The sequence below is a fragment of the Vicia villosa genome, linkage group LG2 (assembly GCF_029867415.1).
Source record: "Vicia villosa cultivar HV-30 ecotype Madison, WI linkage group LG2, Vvil1.0, whole genome shotgun sequence".
In the NCBI taxonomy this organism is placed as follows: domain Eukaryota; kingdom Viridiplantae; phylum Streptophyta; class Magnoliopsida; order Fabales; family Fabaceae; genus Vicia; species Vicia villosa.
This window is the reverse complement of record NC_081181.1, coordinates 137,546,772-137,568,853: the sequence shown is the minus strand read 5'-3', so window position 1 is coordinate 137,568,853 and position 22,082 is coordinate 137,546,772. Positions and strand designations below refer to the sequence as shown.

The window sequence follows — 22,082 nt, the reverse complement described above, 5'->3', positions numbered from 1 at the left end:
TAATTTGATGTTTCAATCTAATCATTGTATGAGGATATAATATATATATCTTGTTTTCTATTCTTATGTTATACTCCCTTTTATTTAATTTCGACGGATAAACTATTTGGTCGATCAATTATATATTAAACTCTATTTAATAACTTTACAATCATTAGTTTCTGAATTTTGTAAATCAATAAAAAATTTGTTTATAAATAGTTTGTGTATGGTTTTGATTTTGATGTATATGTTTTGGTTTTTGACTTTTGCCTTGTGAAAATAAAATTATCATTTTTATTAATTTAATTCACAAAAATATCTTGCATGTTCAGTTTTTATACACACTTTCAATTTACATTTATCAAATCTATTATAATTTTTTAAGAGGCAAAATAGATAATTATATATCACAAAAAAACAAAAATTTTAGGGTTGTTTTTAATGTAACCATGAAAAATATGTATGTGAAAACATTTTTAGCCCATTGAACTTAATATTTTAAACATAATTTTTTTTATGAAAAAGTAAAAAAATTTATTTAACCTTTTAATATATATATATATATATATATATATATATATATATATTATACGAGAATGATATTTTTATTTAAGAATATGAGAATGAATCTGAACCATTATATTTTAAAGGGTTAATACCTATTTTCCCCCCTGCCATATAGGCGACATTTGAAAAACCCCCCTGCAAAAAAAAAAAGTTGCAAGAATTCCCCTAACATTTGAAGATTCTCTCATTTTAAACCTTCGTCAGATCCAGTCATCCAAAATGCTTACGTGGCATGTATTTATTTTAGAAAGCATATTAATGCCCAAAAATTTGTCTTTGGTGGGAGTTGAACCCACACCATCAATATACCAACACAAGGCTGAAACCACTACGCCACTTGATTTAACTTGTCCTTTTAATGCTTCGAATAAATCTTATAATATTCTCTTACAGTAATTTAAATATTCATGTTATGTTTTCTAACAATTTTTTTTCATTTTTTCATTTTTCTGTTTTTTTATTTATTTTCATTTTTAATTATTACAAAAATGTATTTTTTTTAATATTTATTATTTGATTTTAATATTTACAACAATATTTTTTTTAATTATAGTTTTAAATTGTATTCGTTTAAATTTGTAAATAAATAATTAAAACGTATTAAATTAAATAAAATGTATTTAAATATTAAATAAAAACACACGTTTTAACTATTAAATAAAAATGTATTAAAATATTTTTTATTTAATATTTAAAGTTATTAAACAAATACAATTAAAATGTATTAAATTAAATAAAATGTATTTAAATATTAAGTAAAAACATACGTTTTAATTATTAAATAAAAATGTTTTGTTCACTAAGCCATTGGTCTATTTTGTTCATTGAATATTTTGAATGGTATTAGTAGCATACTGCATTTTAATTTAAATAGGTTTTACTAGTTTTAATTTAACTATACTAGATTACCGACCCGTGCTTCGCACGGGTATGTTCGAAATAATTATTTATTAATAGTTGATATTTATTTGTTATTTGCATAAAATTTATTTTATACCCCATATAGATTATATTTGCAATTATACTATTAATTATTTAGAATGTATACATTAGAAGAAAGAAAAATTAAGTAACTAAAGAATATTATTAAATATTTCTTTGTAAACTACATTGGATGTTGTATCTATATCTTCACATTCATCATTAGTCACCAATATCTTCAACCCTTTTTTTGAAGTAACCCGTGATATGGCAACATATAGTTGTCCATGAGAGAAAATTGGTTGTGGTAGATATACTCCAACATGTTTGAGTGATTGTCCTTGACTTTTATTGATAGTCATTGCAAATGAAACAGCTAATGGAAATTGGCGCCGTTGGAATTTGAAAGGGATTCTCTTATCAGAAGGAGTCAATGATAACCTTGGAATATAAACTTTTTGACCAATATTGCTTCCTGAAATGACCTTTGCTTCAACGACATATTTTCCCATTTTTGTAATTATTAATCGTGTTCCATTACACAAACCTAAAGATTGTTCAATATTTCTCAATAACATTACTGGTACTCCAACTTTTAATCTTAACTTGTGATTTGGAAGTCCAGAAGAAATAATTGTGTTCAAAAATTTAGGAGTGTGTATATCATTTGGGGTGTCCACATCAGAGTTTTTATAATACGGAGAATCAAAACTCAAATATATTATTTCTTTTCCACTTATTAAATCCAGCATGTAATCATTGATTGAGTCAACAATTGTATTCTTAGGAGCTAATATAGCCCTATCTTGAAAAAATGTCTGGTCACTCATATTTTGGAAAAGATTTGGATATGTGTTTTGAACAATAGCGGCAAGTGGATCACCAAAACTTGGAATTAGAAAATTGTTTGGTATATTGATTGTGATATCTTCATCATTAGTTTCTCCAATACTTCCATCACCAATTCTCAAAATCCACCGAGAAAATTCCGTTCTTTCTTCAATATCAGACGTTGAACTTCCAGTTAGAAGTCTCATGTTTGTAGTTAATGTAAGAACTTCACAAAAATTCCAAAGATAGGAAGAATTGATAGTAGCATGAACAACGTATTGTCTAGTTCCTTTAGGTATGACAGGAAGGATTTGGCGAAAATCTCCACCCAAAACAACTACTTTTCCACCAAATGGGATATCTAAACTTCCATTATTATAAGATCGAAGAATATCCCTTAAAGTGCGATCAACAGCTTCAAAACAATGCTTATGCATCATTTGTGCTTCATCCCATATGATCATCTTTGCCTTGGCTATTAAATCGGCCAAATCACTTTTTGGAGCTATTTTGCATGTTGAGCATTCATCAACATTTATAGGTATGCAAAACCTTGAGTGTGTTGTTCTCCCTCCTGGAATAAGCAATGCAGCTATCCCACTTGAAGCTACTGTTATAACAATCTCACCCTTTGATCTTAATGCTGTTGACATTGATCTCCAAATATAAGTTTTTCCAGTTCCTCCATATCCATAAAGGAAAAAAAATCCTGGTTTATTTTCATTTACCCTTTTCATGATACGATCATATATTCCTTTTTGTTCAACAGTCATTGTTGACATTAATCTACGATGCTCCTCAACCAAAGATTTTCTATCATAGTTCAACTCATCATAAATCAATGTATTATTTCTCTTGGGTATTAATGACACATCTGCTTGAGGCATTTCACGATAATCTTCTAAACTCTTGTTATTACTTTGTAAGAATGTCTCTATTTCAGCTAAAGCGTAGCTTTTCAGTTGATCGGGAGTCAAGACCAAATCTATAATTTTAATGGAATATGTAATTAATTAAAAGAAATTAATTATTAAGCACAATACATAATACCTACAAAAATAAAAAATGCAGTTTAAATTAATATGCAAATTACCTTCAATGTGAAAAAGGCGTCGTTGCTTATGTAAGATATCATCACACAAATACTCCCAAGTGTTATTCCAAACAAAATCTGGGCGAGATATTTGCTTTGACAATAATAAAGTTGCAAACAATAGGCGCAAATATTCTCCTGTACCCCATTGGCTTGCCTCCACAATTGCATCTATGTATTCCTTATCATCATCCAAAAATCCCAATGCATAGCAAGCCTCCTTAAAAGTCTTTTTTGTATCATTATTTATTGTTTTTATTTCTTCGAAAGATGTAGGACCCTTCACATAATTTAGCAAAGTTCTCAAATAAAATATCTCACCAGATCCAGGGGGAACAAAATGAAGTCTTCCAATTGCAAATCCTTGTTTTCGTGGAGCCCATTTATGTTCTTCAACTTTCCACACAAACTTTGTTGGAAATTGACTGTGTGTAAGATTTTTTGCTTCAGGATATATTTTGTTGGCATCCATCCATGCCAAATATTTTGTACAATGAACATATTTTTTGTTCACAACATCCTGAATGTCAGCATAATCATCATATATCACATGTTGCTCATTCTTTAAATGAAAATTTAGTCGTTCCACTGATGGTTCTCTATAATTAATATCAAAAGAAAATATTCTCCAAACAGCTTCACATGCTGACAAATATCTACAGTCGTAGTACATCTTTATTTCATCCAAACAATCAGATTTATTTTGCTCATTTCCAGTGCTATAAAAGGCCACAATGACACGATCATGCCCTTTGTTGACATATTTAAAAAGATATTTAATTGACCGTGACTGATTGCACCACTCCACATTTATATGAGCATTATACTTCAATAACAAATGTTTATTATAAGGAACCACAAACCTGTTATCTACAAATGAGTCACCTTTTTGAATAAACACATCATTGTCTCTCCTTTTGTATACCGGATATCCATCTTCATCTATAACGGTAGAATCAGCAAATTTTTTTTAAAATGTTTTGAACACTTTCCATTATGCATGCATGGAGATTTTTTATTTTGAGCGCCGCATGGACCATGAATCATCAATGAAGATACCACTTTAAACAACTCAGGCTCTTTATCTTTATCTGGAATCTCGGCAGATATGATTTTGTCAATATCATTAGGACAGACACACTTATAATTAGTCTCAAGGAAAACCAATATGTGAGCATGTGGGAGTCCACGCTTTTGAAACTCAATAGTGTATATTACTGCAAGTTTGAAGTAAATAAGTTCAATTAATATTAAATGTTAGATAAAAATACATTCGAGTAATAATTATATATAAAATATTAGATGAGGAATGAAAGTACATATAAGGTTACCTAATTTGACTTTTCCAAAAATAGTGCCTTTCTTGATGTCTTTTATTAACTGATCAAGTTTAATTTTGAAAAGTCGAATCACTAAATCGGGCAAATCCTCTGGCTTTAGGTGATATGTTTTCAAAAAATCAACCAATTCAGGCCATTTATGGTTACATGTGAAAGTGATAAATAAGTCAGGATATCCTGTCCACCCACAAATTGCCATGGCATCCTGATAATTTTGTATCATATATCTTGCTCCACCAACAAATGTAGACGGCAACACAATTCTTTTTCCTGATGATGTTGGATTAGTCTCTCCTCTAAGAATGGCCTCGGTTAACCCCTTGTAGATTTCCGCTCTTAAGTCTTTTTGATGATCTCTAATCCACTTCAAGCGCGAAGACTCTATTGCACTAAATGAATCCACCAAAAATTGTTGAAATAATCTTTTAGAAAACAATAATGTTGACTGATTTGTATCTCTTTGTTGAATTTTGTAGGCAACCCATTCTTTTTGTGTGACAAACTTCCTTTTTGAAGTGGACGTATTAGTATCTTCATTATATGGAATATCTTTTCGAAACCCGTCTTCTCCTCTAGGAAATAGAAGTGGATATTGTAATGGTAAATATGCTGGCTCAAATACAGAAATACGTTGCAACAATCCAGATTGAGTCTCAACAACAACATCCCTATCAAAGTCTACTGAATCAAAATCACCAACGACCAATGCTGCCACCTCTGAAGCTGTTGGAAGATTGTATCGTCGACCATCACAACCTCTCTTTCTTAATATTCTTAACTTCATAGTTGGAGCATTTTGTTTTGTTATGGTGTCTCGAATTATTCTATATGTTTTGACATAGGGATTGAAATTATCAAGAACTTCCCTTATATCGCTAACAACTGTTGATTTCAACTCAAAGTCTTCACCATCCATTCTGTAATATATGAAAAAATAATTGGTGGTTATATGTAATTGAAGTAGTGTTTATCAATAATCTTAAAACAAAAATATAATAAGCTCAAGGTTCGATATGATAATTATGACTATGAAACTATACAAATGAGTGTAATTACCTGACAACGACCATTCTGTTAGCTATTTCATTATCAGTGTCGTAGATGTATAGTTGAGAAAATTTTGGTTGGTTCCCTGGTAAAGGCAACAAACTTCCAATTTGATGAATGTTTTCACCATTCATCACAAATATTGGTGGTGCATTACCATTATTTATTTCCTTATTTATTTTTCCTCCCATAGAGGTGAAAGCAAACATACTATTGAAAGATCTAATATTTTCCAAAAAGAATTTACTCCTTCTGTCATGTTTGTGATACAAATCATGCAAAGATTGAGGAAGACTGGGGTATGGAGCAATTAGAATCTTGCCTTGCATGCAACACATTGAAAATTTTGGTGTCAGTGGTCTATACTGTTTTTTAACGCGTTCTTCATACCACATCAATGCACCACAGAATTCACAAACACATATTGGGTGACCCATATTTAAATATTGCGAATCTACAATTTATACAAAACAACAAATTAACAATTTTATTTGCCAAATAGTCAATTTTAATATTGGCAAGATATCTTTAACAATATAATATAGAAATATTATGTAGATATAAAATTTTGAACCTGACTTAGCAGTATCATCTAATTGTTCATTGTCAATTTGTAACGGAAATTGAATCCCTAAAAGAAGTAAACATATTTTTACAATGTTAAATATACATATAATAGGTTTTTAAATCATAGATTTGAGAATATTGTAATATTACTTTAAATAAATATTTTGATTAAATTACCTGAATTAGAAGGTACATTTGATTCTTCTCCATTTGTCATGCATACCATGGTGTTTAACTCATTGTCATTTTCCACCATTGACATAATGTCTGAAAGTTAAAAGATAAATTCGTTTTAATTAATTAAGTTCAATAAGAGTAAAATATTCTACAAAATGATACTAATCTAATTTGTGTAAATAAATACAATATCATTGACAATTTGTAATTGAAAAAGAATTCTTAGAAGAAAATAAAATACAATATTAGACTATGTAAATATATATTTTTAAATGTTAAAAATATATATCCTTTAAATAAATATTTTTATATAAAAATACCTGAATTAGAAGGTATATCCGACTCTTCTCCATTTGTGATGGATACCATGTTGTTGTACTCATTATGATTTTCAATAGAAGAATCAATTTCTGAAAGATAAAAGCTGAATTATTCTTAATTACATTAAAAATTATGTATTTTAAGATTTGAATATAGTTTATAATATTTAAATTTACCCATATTTTGTAACGTGATTTTTTTAATACGTTTCAAATCAAGTTGTTGCTTCCTTTTGAGCCGATTGAAACGTTGAATTTCTGCATCATTTTCTCCATGTTGCTTTTCTGTTTTATAGCGGGAAATAAGACACTTTATCAACTTAAAACAAATATAAAGATATAAAGATATTAAAGATGTAATAATATAATTAATATTATAAAAAATATTTATAAAATAAAGTGTTGTTATTTTTACAGATTTTATTATATTCTTGAATATTTAAATTTACCTATTTTTGAATGTTAAATAACTTAATACAATTGCTAATTTAATGCTTTGATTTTATAAACAAAAATTTATTGTCAATTTAATACGTTTGATTTTTCAAATAAATTTGTTAATTTAATGTGTTGAATCTATAATTTTTTTTATATAAAATACAATATTAGACTATTTTTATATATTTTTTTAAATGTTTAAAATATATATCCTTTAAATAAATATTTTTCATATAAAAAATACCTGAATTAGAAGGCATATCTGATTCTTCTCCATTTATGATGGGTACCATGTTGTTGTACTCATTATGATTTTCAATAAAAGAATCAATGTCTGAAGGTTGTTGCTTCCTTTTGAGCCGATTGAGACGTTGACTTTCTTCCTTATTTTTTCCATGTTGATATTCTGTTTTAGAGTAGAAAATAACACACTTTATCTATTTAAAAAAAATATAAAATGTAAAGATATTAAAAATGTGATGATATAATTAATATTTTAAAAAATAAAAAATATTTATAAAATAAAGTGTTGTTATTTTTACATATTTTAATGTATTTTTGAATATTTAAATTTACCCATCTTTTGAAATGTGTTTTTTTTAATACGTTTCAAATCAAGTTGTTGCTTCCTTTTGAGTCGATTGAGACGTTGAATTTCTGCCACTCCAAGTTGCTTTTCTGTTTTAGAGTGGAAAATAACACAGTTTAAAAGTTAAAACAAATATAAAATATAAATATATTAAAAATGTGATGATATAATTAATATTATAAAAATATTTATAAAATAAAGTGTTGTAAAATGGAAAGTTGTTAAATTTAATAGTATTGCATGTATATACCCATATCAAATTTGGTATTATAGAGAATGAAGAGTGAAGAATTAGTAGTACGTGTTCTTATTGAAAAAAGAGATTTTGATTTGTTTTTTAAAGAATTTTAAGTTGCTTATATTATAAAAGAAATGAAATATAGTAATAATTGTTACTAATTTTATGTTTAGTAACTGAAATAAGAAAATAATTATAATAGTAACTGAAATATATAAATAATTAATTTTATTATTTTTAACAGTTTATAAGTTTTGAATTTGCAAGTTTTTTTTTTACGGTAAAAAACCAATTGAATGCCTTAAACGAATCACATGTAATTAAAAAAAATATTATTAAATAAGTATAACTGATGAATTTAATGTTAAATAACTTAATAAGACTGCTAATTTAATGCTTTAATTTTATATTAAAAAATTATTGACAATTTAATGCGTTGGTTTTTAAATATCATTCTAACTTTAATGTGTTGATTTTATAAATAATTCAGATAAAAATAATTAAAAAATAATTTTTATTAAAAATAATTAAAAAATAACTTTAATTAAACATAATTTTTATTTTGAAAATGTATCATTACTTTAAAAAATAATTTAAAAATTAGTAAAAAATGTGAGTATTTCAAATTTCAAATAATTATAACTTATTTTTATATTAAAAGATAACTTAAAAATTAGTTCAATATTTATTCCAATTATATATTTTTTAGATTGCTCCTACAAAAGTGACTTTTTAATCTATTACGAAAAAATCAATATATGCAATATGTTAATTGAATAATTATGAGAAATTGTTAAATTAATATTACGATTACTTTAAGTATACAATTTATTTTTCTCTAAATATTATCTATAAAAAAGAATTGATGTCAATATAGTAAATATTTTTTAATTGTCATGAAAAAAGAGATTTTGATTTGTTTTTTAAAGAATTTTAAGTTGCTTATATTATAAAAGAAATGAAATATAGTAATAATTGTTACTAATTTTATGTTTAGTAACTGAAATAAGAAAATAATTATAATAGTAACTGAAATATATAAATAATTAATTTTATTATTTTTTACAGTTTATAAGTTTTGAATTTGCAAGTTTTTTTTTTACGGTAAAAAACCAATTGAATGCCTTAAACGAATCACGTGTAATTAAAAAAAATATTATTAAATAAGTATAACTGATGAATTTAATGTTAAATAACTTAATGAGACTGCTAATTTAATGCTTTAATTTTATATTAAAAAATTATTGACAATTTAATGCGTTGGTTTTTAAATATCATTCTAACTTTAATGTGTTGATTTTATAAATAATTCATATAAAAATAATTAAAAAATAATTTTTATTAAAAATAATTAAAAAATAACTTTAATTAAACATAATTTTTATTTTGAAAATGTATTATTACTTTAAAAAATAATTTAAAAATTAGTAAAAAATGTGAGTATTTCAAATAATTATAACTTATTTTTATATTAAAAGATAACTTAAAAATTAGTTCAATATTTATTCCAATTATATATTTTTTAGATTGCTCCTACAAAAGTGACTCTTTAATCTATTACGAAAAAATCAATATATGCAATATGTTAATTGAATAATTATGAGAAATTGTTAAATTAATATTACGATTACTTTAAGTATACAATTTATTTTTCTCTAAATATTATCTATAAAAAAGAATTGATGTCAATATAGTAAATATTTTTTAATTGTTATGAAATCATAATAGGAAGTTTTTATAAATGACTATAATGACATTGATTGACAAAAATTTGAAGATGTGTGAACTTTATGCTTAAAATGGAATGCATTAATTTTTCAAACGGAATTATTAATTTATTGTTTTTATTTTATAAAAAAAGTAAATAAAAAGTACTGTCATTTTAATGCATTGATTTTATAAAAATGATTATGATTTATTAAAAGTAGTAATTTATCTTCTTAATATTTTTTTTTGAAAATTAAATATCTCTTTGAAAAATAACATGAAATAAGTAAAAAGTGCGAGGCTTTCAAATAATTATTAAAATGCGAGTCTTTGAAATAAAAAATCTTTATTTAAATTTTTTTTAACAAAAATGTAATATAGAAATTACTATTTTAAATTTTCGAAAAGATTAATTAAATAATAAATATATTAAATAATTATTAAAAGATTAATTAGTTATTATGGTGGAATTTTGATGTATAAAATTTTTTTTCATAAAATATAATTAATAAAATAGGTTGGACTGTCATATTTAAAAAATCTCTATATAAATATTTGTAATGTTATATTGATGTGAAAAAAAATGTTATAATGGATGAATAATAATGACATTGATGAATATAACATAACTGTCATTTAAATATTATTTCTAATAATTGTATATATTTTAATTTTATCATTGGTAATAAATTGAAATAACTAAAACTTTAAATGTGTATAATTATAAATAAATTAAAATGAAGAAAATTTATGTTAATTATTATTATTATTAATTAATAAAAGTTTTGTGATGAACAAATGTGTTATATTTTGCACTTATTACATATAGTAAAAAGATGTCAAAAGTAGATTGCTCCTACAAAAGTGACTCTTTAATTTATTACGCAAAAATAAATATATGCAATATGTTAATTGAATAATTATGAGAAATTGTTAAATTAATATTACGAATAGTTTAAGTATACAATTTATTTTTCTCTAAATATTATCTATAAAAAAGAATTGATGTCAATATAGTAAATATTTTTTAATTGTGATGAAAAATCATAATAGAAATTTTTTATAAATGATTATAATGACATTGATTGAAAAAATTTGGAGATGTGTGGCCATTAAACTCAATTTCACTATGCTATCTGAATCCTTTTATTAAGTTTAAATAATTTTATATTCAAGATTTTAATGGATACGTTATGGATAAATTTATTTATAATTTTAATAAATTAGTTTATTAATGATTTAAAACAATTTAATTATTTATTAAAATTTTGTCAAATTGATAAATGGTTAAAATGGAATTGTGAACTTTATGCTTAAAATGGAATGCATTAATTTTTCAAACGGAATTATTAATTTAATGGGTTTATTTTATAAATAATGTATATAAAAATTATTGTCATTTTTATGCATTGATTTTATAAAAATGGTTATGATTTATTAAAAGTAGTAATTTATCTTCTAAAGTTTTATTTTGAAAATTAAATATCACTTTGAAAAATAATATCAAATAAGTAAAATATGTGAGTCTTTCAAATAATTATAAAAATGATAGTCTTTTAAATAAAAAATATTTATTTAAATTATTTTTAACAAAATTGTAATAAATATTTATGAAAAGATTAATTAGTTATTATCATGGAGTTTTGAAGTATAAAATTTATTTTTTCATAAAATATAATCAATAAAATAGGTTGGATTCCCATATATAAAAATTCTCTATATAAATATTTGTAATGTTATTTCAACACAAATTCTCTCTATTAATTGATGTGACACAAAATGTTTTAATGGATGAATAATAATGACATTGATAAATATAATATAACCGTCATTTAAATATCATTTCTAATAATTGTAATTATTAGAATAAAGAAAATAAAGAAAATTTATGTTAATTTTTAATATTATTAATTAATAAATGTTTTGTGATGAACAAATGTGTCATATTTTGCACTTATTACATATATTAAAAAGACGTAAAAACACGTTAAATTAAAACGACATTGTTTCATTCAGATTCTTTATTTTTCAAACATTGAAATTTTGGGTCTTTAGATTGATGTGTTGTCACCCTCGAGATCAATTGTGTTTAATGATTCCAAACTTCGATCCTTTCTCTTTCCAAGTACCACCACTTCATTTTCGGTCTTTGAATTACCACTTTCAATAATCTCCTAAATTAAATTTTAAAAATAAGGGTGTTAATATTTATTGTTAGATAAAATAAAAATATACAAATGATAATGGATATTTGTTATAAAGGAAAAAATTATACCACCGGTTTCTCATCAGCAAGTCTAGTTACTTCTTCGACATGTTCAGCTTTCTCTTCATTATTAGTTATCTTTTTTTTTGGTTTATAACCACCGGTTTAGTCCGGTTCGGGGGAACAGCTCTGGCATCAAGTGGGTCAAGCCCCCTCCCGATTGCAGTTGTGGGGGATCGAACCGTGGTTCTCCTTACCAAGTCCAGCGCCAATCACAACTGGACCAACTAACAATTGGTATTAGTTATCTTTGATAAATCATAATTCAATTATTAGTTATAAATAATTATTGATAAATTAAATTACATAATTTTGTATTCTTACCTTAATCCCATTAATGGATATGAATTGTTTGATTATATCACTGTCTTCGGTAAGTTTTTTGACAGTATAGCTACGCCAATTTTGAAATATGTTTCCATCACTAACTTCAACTTTGAATAATATTTGTTTGTCCAGAAATGTATCCAAGTCTGATGGATAATCATTAGCATTACTCCCCTGCAGATACATAAATGATATAAAATATTGTTTCATTTGTAGTTAATTCATATATATATATATATATATATATATATATATATATATATATTCCAATTATCCAACCTGACCCATAGAATCAAGCAGATCTTGTACATTTCTGCCCAGCACTTGAGACACAATGCGATCAAACAAAATAAAAGTTGTTGATCCGGTCTTATCTATGACTTGTATATGAACCTTAAACCTGTATATTTAAAGAAACATAATATTTGTCATTAACATGTATCATAGTAATTCAAAGTAATTTATTCTAAAATATTATTTTACGTACCTAGGAACGGCAGTTTTTGGCATCTTGCATCTGTCACAATATAGCTTTCCTTCAATTATATTAATTTTTGAGGCACATTTGGAGCATGCTTGATAGAACCATCCTGCATCAGTATCAAGCTCACATGTTCTTACTAAGACAGAGCCAAAACATTTCTGTCACATTTAAATGAAAAAATTACCATTAATTACTGTCAGAGTTATCATAAAATATGAATATTTTCTAAAATTAATAAACAATTACTTCTGTAGATTCAATCAAATCTTCAATAGTCATTTTTTTGGTTTGGAGTAAATCATCTGCCAATGGAATTATGGTTGGTCCGGTCATTTGACTAACACCTTGAGTCAAATCCACATTTTCCTCAGTCATCCTATTGAATTAAATTGTTAAATATCTACTTATAAAGCAAAGAATAATAAATGACAGGTGAATTGAAAAACAAATTTACCTCAATTTATAGTCGTTAATAGCAGGTATATCAGTATTCAAAAACATCTTTGTTCCAAAAAATGAGTTAGACACACCCATTTTGCCTATGTTAAAATAATAATATCACTTATTATATTATTCATTTATATATAAAGTTGAAATGTATTAAATAGTAAATATATATATATTTATAGTCGTACCGTAATACTTCTTCAACTTGGAGATTTGCAGTATGATGATGACACTGTGTGAAGAGTCATGTTTTTCCAAAAATTGTTCCATCATTTCAGCAAATTCACTCCATAAAGTACAATGAATTCTATTGTTACTGCATTATATATGAATGAAATTATATTATTTTACATGGTTATAATACATGATAATAAAAAAAAAATTAGTTATTCTACATATAAAAAACTCACTCCAAATCTTCAAGTGTAATATCCATAACTTTGGTGCCATTTTTTTCGATTTCTTTGATATGGTTGGTCCGGTCATTTGACTAACACCTTGAGTCAAATCCACATTTTCCTCAGTCATCCTATTGAATTAAATTGTTAAATATCTACTTATAAAGCAAAGAATAATAAATGACAGGTGAATTGAAAAACAAATTTACCTCAATTTATAGTCGTTAATAGCAGGTATATCAGTATTCAAAAACATCTTTGTTCCAAAAAATGAGTTAGACACACCCATTTTGCCTATGTTAAAATAATAATATCACTTATTATATTATTCATTTATATATAAAATTGAAATGTATTAAATAGTAAATATATATATTTATAGTCGTACCGTAATACTTCTTCAACTTGCAGATTTGCAGTATGATGATGACACTGTGTGAAGAGTCATGTTTTTCCAAAAATTGTTCCATCATTTCAGCAAATTCACTCCATAAAGTACAATGAATTCTATTGTTACTGCATTATATATGAATGAAATTATATTATTTTACATGGTTATAATACATGATAATAAAAAAAAAAAATTAGTTGTTCTACATATAAAAAACTCACTCCAAATCTTCAAGTGTAATATCCATAACTTTGGTGCCATTTTTTTCGATTTCTTTGATATGGTTGGTCCGGTCATTTGACTAACACCTTGAGTCAAATCCACATTTTCCTCAGTCATCCTATTGAATTAAATTGTTAAATATCTACTTATAAAGCAAAGAATAATAAATGACAGGTGAATTGAAAAACAAATTTACCTCAATTTATAGTCGTTAATAGCAGGTATATCAGTATTCAAAAACATCTTTGTTCCAAAAAATGAGTTAGACACACCCATTTTGCCTATGTTAATTAAAATAATAATATCACTTATTATATTATTCATTTATATATAAAATTGAAATGTATTAAATAGTAAATATATATATTTATAGTCGTACCGTAATACTTCTTCAACTTGCAGATTTGCAGTATGATGATGACACTGTGTGAAGAGTCATGTTTTTCCAAAAATTGTTCCATCATTTCAGCAAATTTACTCCATAAAGTACAATGAATTCTATTGTTACTGCATTATATATGAATGAAATTATATTATTTTACATGGTTATAATACATGATAATAAAAAAAAAATTAGTTATTCTACATATAAAAAACTCACTCCAAATCTTCAAGTGTAATATCCATAACTTTGGTGCCATTTTTTTCGATTTCTTTGATATTGTTTTTCTCTACGACATGGCCAATAATATCTAATAAACAAATTTTAAAAAATTAATATAATTTATAATTTAAAGATATGAAAATATTATATCACACAGACACTAATAAATCTCATCGAGTAATTTATCCTCTTTTGTTGAAGACAGGATATCAAGAAATGACATAAATTCAAAATGATGAATAGGTATCTCTGGGGCATTCACTTTGAATAAATTTGTAGATCCCAGAAAATTGAGCTTATACTTATGGTTTGTGGTTCTGAATGAAACATCATTCAGAGCAACCAAAATTTTTTCAAAAATATACGTAGAACCTTCTAAAATTTTATCCTTAAATTGTGGCATGAGATTTTTTCGAATTGTTGCATGAATTTTTCCACACTATTGATAAATAAAAGGAAAAATAAACACGTTAGTATCTATATATATAATTAAAAAAAAATTTAGATCATATAGAGTAACTCAAATAATACCTTTTCATCCAATAAGAGCATATGGAGACTTCCATTCTCTGCTGAATTTATGCGATCCGGTATAATCCAAAGATGAATTACTCTAACCTTCAAATTAATTTCAATTTTGCCACCACAAATTTGAGCTACAGGAGTTATCATGGAAGGGATATCTACAAACAAAAAACATAAATTTAATCAGTTAAAAAATTATAAAATATAGTAAAGTGACAATATCTTTTTAATAGTAGTGCATGTATATACCCATATCAAATTTGGTATTATAGAGAATGAAGAGTGAAGAATTAGTAGTACGTGTTGTTATTGAAAAAAGAGATTTTGATTTGTTTTTTAAAGAATTTCTAGTTGCTTATATTATAAAAGAAATGAAATATAGTAATAATTGTTACTAATTCTATGTTTAGTAACTGAAATAAGAAAAAAATTATAATAGTAACCGAAATTTATAAGTTTTGAATTTGCAAGTTAGTTTTTTATGGTAAAAAACAAATTGAATGCCTTAAACAAATTGAATGCCTTAAATTGAATGCCTTAAATTGAATTTGTAAGATTGCTAATTTAATGCTTTAATTTTATACTAAATTTTTTTTTGTCAATTTAATGCGTTGGTTTTTAAATATCATTCTTAATTTAATGTTTTGATTTTATAAACAATTTATATAAAAAAAATTATCAATTTAATGTGTTTATTTTATACAAATAATAATAATATTCAACTATTACAATTAAAAATAATATTATTTATATAAATGTTATTATTAACATTATTATTATTTTTGTATATGAAAATAAATTTTCTTAGATCTAAATAAAAATAAAATAATGTATTAATATTACATACATAAGAAAAATTTGTAATTAAATAGATTTATTAAATTAAATCAAAACTATATATTATTTATAATGATTTTTAACATATTATTATATTATATATATAAATATTATTATTAACATTATTATAATCGTTGTATATTAAAATAAATTTTCTTAGTGCTAAATAAAAAATAAAGTAATTTAATAATATTTCATACGTAAGAAAAATTTATAATTAAATAGATTTATTAAATTAAATCAAAACTATATATCATTTATCATGATTTTTAACATATTATTATTTTTTAATTTTTCCTTTTCAGTTATTAAATTTTTTAGTAAAAATATACAAAAAAAAATATTGATTGTGTTTTCAGTTATTAGATTGACTTCTCAATTATTTGCTTACTCATAATGTTGGTCACGGTTTTTTTTTTTTTGACAAATTATGTTGGTCACGGTTACTCATGACCCCATCAATCTATACCAAAAAAATATTTATTGTGTTTTCAGTTATTATATTGACTTCTCAATTATTTACTTACTCATTATGTTGGTCACCGTTACTCATGGCCATCATTCTATATAATAATTCTTCATTAATTTATTGTTTATATTAACATTTATGAAATTTATTTACTCATTATTTTGTTACCATACATAGTCATTCATCGTAAACTTAAATTTATTTTATTTATTACAATAAATTTTATATTTTTATACTAAAAATAATTATCAATTTAATGTGTTATTATTCTGAATTTTATTTTTGTTTCCCTTTTGTTTTCACAGGTTTGCTTTTATTTTTCAGAGTTGTTATTATTCTGAATTTTATGCGTTTGTTTCAACCCTCTCTCTATCTGATGGTATTCTTGGCGGCGCCCACTGAGTGTTGGGTCAAGTGGAAGAAGCATTTGTTTCAACCCTCTCTCTATTTGATGGTATTCTTGGCGGCGCCCACTGAGTGTTTGGTCAATCATAATAGGGGCTAAAGTTAGTTCTTCTTCAAGTACGATCTGGGAACAATTTTGACAGTATTACTCCGAAGGTGCTTTCAACCACGGGAGTTTCCCTTTTGTTTTCACAGATTTGGTTTAGTATTTTTTTAATATTTAATTTTTTTGAAGTGTGAATGTTTTGAAATCAGGAGTGAAATCTATTTTCATTGATTCGAATCAAAGGAAGATAATAGTTGTTGGTACTGTGAATCCTATGAAATCTATCCTTAGAGAAGGAAGAAGTACTGGAAAAATCAGAAGTGTCAGAATGGTGTCTGTTATTACCCTTTCAACATCATGAATTCTCGGAGAGATCACATCATTAAAGTAATATAGATTGTCCTCAATTTCATCTACAGCAAGCCTTTGAGTCTGTGCCTGGATTTCTGTCTCAGCAACCATAATATTTTATTATTATTATTATTATTATTATTATTATTATTATTATTATTATTATTATTGTATAATTAAAGTTTTATTCTCATAAATTATTGTTATTATTATTATTATTATTATTATTATTATTATTATTATTATTATTATTATTATTAATTTTTATTATTATTTATTGTTTATTATTATTATTATTAGGTTTGTATAATTAAAGTTTTATTCTCATAAATTATTATTATTATTATTTATTGATTTATTGAATTATTATTATTATTATTATTATTATTATTTATTAATTTATTGAATAATTAAAGTTTTATTCTCATGATGACACGTGGTTTAAATTGTTGTAAGGATGACATGTGGCTAGGGTTGCCATCATGACATCTTTACATTTATATTAAGTAGATTAATATAATTAATTTAGGTTAGTTTTAATTTGATTTATTTTTAATTACATAAATTAGTTTAAATATTAATCTTAGTACATTAATATTTAAAACGTTTTATTATAATTAAATAACTAGTTTTAATTAAATTTAGTTATTATATTTAAAACGTTATTATATTTATAACGTTATTAAATAGCATACTGCATTTATATTATATAGCATAGTGCAGTTATATTATATTTAAAACATTATTATTTAATAACTAATTAAATAGCATACTGCATTTATATTTTAACTAGTTTTAATTTAACTAGATTAATTAAACTAGTTTTAAATTAATTAATATAATTAATTTAGTTTATACTAACTAAACCATATAAAAATATTTTTATGTTTTATATAATGATTAATAATTTAGTTTATACTAGCTGAACCATATAAAAGTATCTATTATTAATTATGATTCTTTGGTTTATAATAACGTTTTAAATAGCAATTAACTATGATTCTTTGGTTTATAATAACGTTTTCAGAATCTATTAAGTATTACCAAAGGCAACTAAATGACAAGAACAAAGCTGCAGTTGAGTGGTAATGTTGTGCTTCTAGTAAGTTTGGTGTCATGGGTTCAACTCCATTGAGACCATGTTTTTAGCTTTAATATTTAGCATTTTAACAACTTGACAATAAAATAATAATAATAATTGCCACATGGAATTAAAATTAATAAATAAATAAAATAAAAAAGCCACCTGGGCTATCCAGTCAACGAAAAAAATTAAAAAAATCAAAAAAATACATGCCACGTAAGCATTTTGGATGACTGGATCTGACGAAGGTTTAAAATGAGAGAATTTTTCAAATGTCGCCTATATGGCAGGGGGGAATATAGGTATTAACCCTATTTTAAAATAAATGGTAGAGATTAAATGTCAATTTTTTTTTTCTCCTCCTTAATTGTATTTTAGTAAATGAGGAGAGAGAAAACAAGATTGATAATTAATCTTCATCATTTATTTTAAAATCTAATGGTTCAGATTCATTCTCATATTCTCACATTCTCACATAAAAATATCATTCTCATATACGTCATATATACCAAATGACACAAAAATGTCAAAGTTTAATTTAGCACCAAATCTCAACTTTTAAAAAAATTGTTTCAACGATCATATTAAATTAAATAAAATAATATAAAAATATGTATAGCCTATTTTTCACTTAAAAATAGGCTATTTGTATGATCGTTTATACTAGTCTTTTAACCGTTGAGATTAGATGTCAATTTAAACTTTGACACCTTGGTGTCATTTAATCCTATCCCATATGGGATAGGATCAAATGACACCAAGGTGTTAAAGTTTAATTTAACATCAAATTTCAATCGTTAAAAAAATTGATCTAACGGTCATATTAAATTAAATTAAATAATTAAAAATCTACAAATAGCCTATTTTTCGCCTAAAAATAAGCTATTTATATGATCGTCTGATCTATTCTTTTAACGGTTGAGATTTGATGTCAAATTAAACTTTGACACCTTGGTGTCATTTGATCCTATCCCCCTATATGAGATAGGATCAAATGACTTCAAGGTGTCAAAGTTTATTTTAACACCAAATCTCAACCGTTAAAAATATTGATCCAAAAGTAAATAAAATAATTAAAAAATATGTATAGCCTATTGTTTTGCCAAAAAATAGGCTATTTATATGATCGTTTGATATATTCTTTTAACGGTTGAGATTTGATGTCAAATTAAACTTTGACACCTTGGTCGCATTTGATCCTATCCCTATATGGGATAGGATCAAATAACACCAAGGTATCAAAGTTTAATTTAACACCAAATCTCAACCGTTAAAAATATTGATCCAACGATCATATTAAATTAAATTAAATAATTAAAAAATAGGAATAGCCTATTTTTTCGCCTAAAAATAGGCTATTTATATGATCATTTGATCTATTCTTTTAACGGTTGAGATTTGGTGTCAATTTAAACTTTGACATCTTGGTGTTATTTGATCCTATCCCTATATGAGATAGGATCAAATCACACCAAGTTGTCAAAGTTTAATTTAACACTAAATCTCAACCGTTAAAAAAATTGATCTAATGATCATATTAAATTAAATTAAATAATTAAAAATATTTGTATTGGCTATTTTTTCGCCTAAAAATAGGTTATTTATATGATCGTCTGATCTATTTTTTTAATGGTTGAGATATGATGTCAAATTAAACTTTAACACTTTGGTGTCATTTGATCCTATCCCCCAATATCGGATAGGATCAAATGACACAAAGGTGTCAAAGTTTAATTTAATACTAAATCCAACCGTTAAAAAAATTGATCCAAAATTAAATTAAATAATTAAAAAATATTTATAGCCTATTTTTTCCCCTAAAAATAGGTTGTTTATATGATCGTTTGATCTATTCTTTTAACGATTGAGATTTGATGTCAAATTAAACTTTGACACCTTGGTGTCAAATTTTAATTTAACATCAAATCTCAACCATTAAAAAAATTGATCCGATGATCATATTAAACCAAATAAAATAATAAAAAATATATGTATAGCCTATTTTTTTCGCCTAAATATAGGCTATTTATATGTTCGTCTGATCTATTCTTTTAATGGTTGAGATTTGATGTCAAATTAAACTTTAACACCTTGGTGTCATTTGATCATATCCCTCTGTAATGGATAGGATCAAATGACACAAAGGTGTCAAAGTTTAATTTAACACCAAATCTCAACCGTTTAAAAAATTGATCCAAAATTAAATTAAATAAATTAAAAAAATGTATAGCCTATTTTTCCCCATAAAAATAGGTTATTTATATGATCGTTTGATATATTCTTTTAACGATTGAAATTTGATGTCAAATTACACTTTGACACCTTGGTGTCATTTGATCCTATGCCTATATAGGATAGGAACAAATGACACCAAAGTGTCAAAGTTTAATTTAACACCAAATCTCAGTCGTTAAAAAAATTGATCCTACGATCATATTAAATTAAATAAAATAATTATATATATATATATATATATATATATATATATATATATATATATATTGTTAGTAAACAGTGAGATTTGTCTTTCATATTAGTTAGTATACTGAATTTTCAAAAAGAATAAGAAAGACCTATAGGGTCTAAAATTCTAACTATACTTTAAATTTTGATATTTAGAGAAAATCTATCTAATTTATTGATAAAAAATATTTATTAATTTATTTTCATATATAAGAAATTTCCGTTTAAGAGTTTACTTCGATCTTCAAATATGTTGGGTGGATAGTCAGGGTTGGAAATAGAGCATTCTTGCAAGTGAGTTAATAAACAAATACTCTTCTACAATTATTTTTTAAATTATTTTTACTAATATTTTATCTTTATAATTTGAAGTTACACACAAATGAATATATGGTTTTGTTTTTCACCAATACAATAGTTCTTAATAAAGATGCGCTACATATGAATGTTGTTGAACATTGTCATCGTCTATGAATTAGCGTAGTTGTGTAATATATTATTATTGATTGATGTATATTATTATTGATTGATGTTTATTTATTACATGCATGCAATTAAGAAGTTATCCTGAATGACTCATCAATTTCGTTTAGTTAACTGGAATGAAGACAACATCCAAACTCGTGATACTAGAGCTCCGTTAGGCATCCCATAGGCCAAGAGAATTAAGAGAATACCAGCTTCATTAAAAGATTTTTATTATTAAAAATAGGGGTGTGCTTAGCATATTATTATTTCTTTTTGCTGTATGTTTCTTTTAGAGGCCCATGGCCCATTAGTGGGGTCTTAACCCTAGCTATTTAAGTGTATCTTCTTCTTTGGTGAGAGATATGAAGAAAGTATGAAGTTTGTTTAATGTCAATTTCTTTTAATGCCTTTTAGATCTTAATTTAGCCCTAGCATAGTCTAACATTGGTGCTTTCATTCCTTACATCTCTTCCCTCCC

The 22,082-nt window shown here is 24.7% G+C and overlaps 1 pseudogene; it reads right to left on the bottom strand.

Annotated features, from left to right (window-relative positions):
• Positions 1-1,622: 1,622 nt before the first annotated feature.
• On the bottom strand, positions 1,623-15,734 carry LOC131650138 (uncharacterized; annotated as a pseudogene).
• Between the last annotated feature and the right edge of the window lie 6,348 nt (positions 15,735-22,082).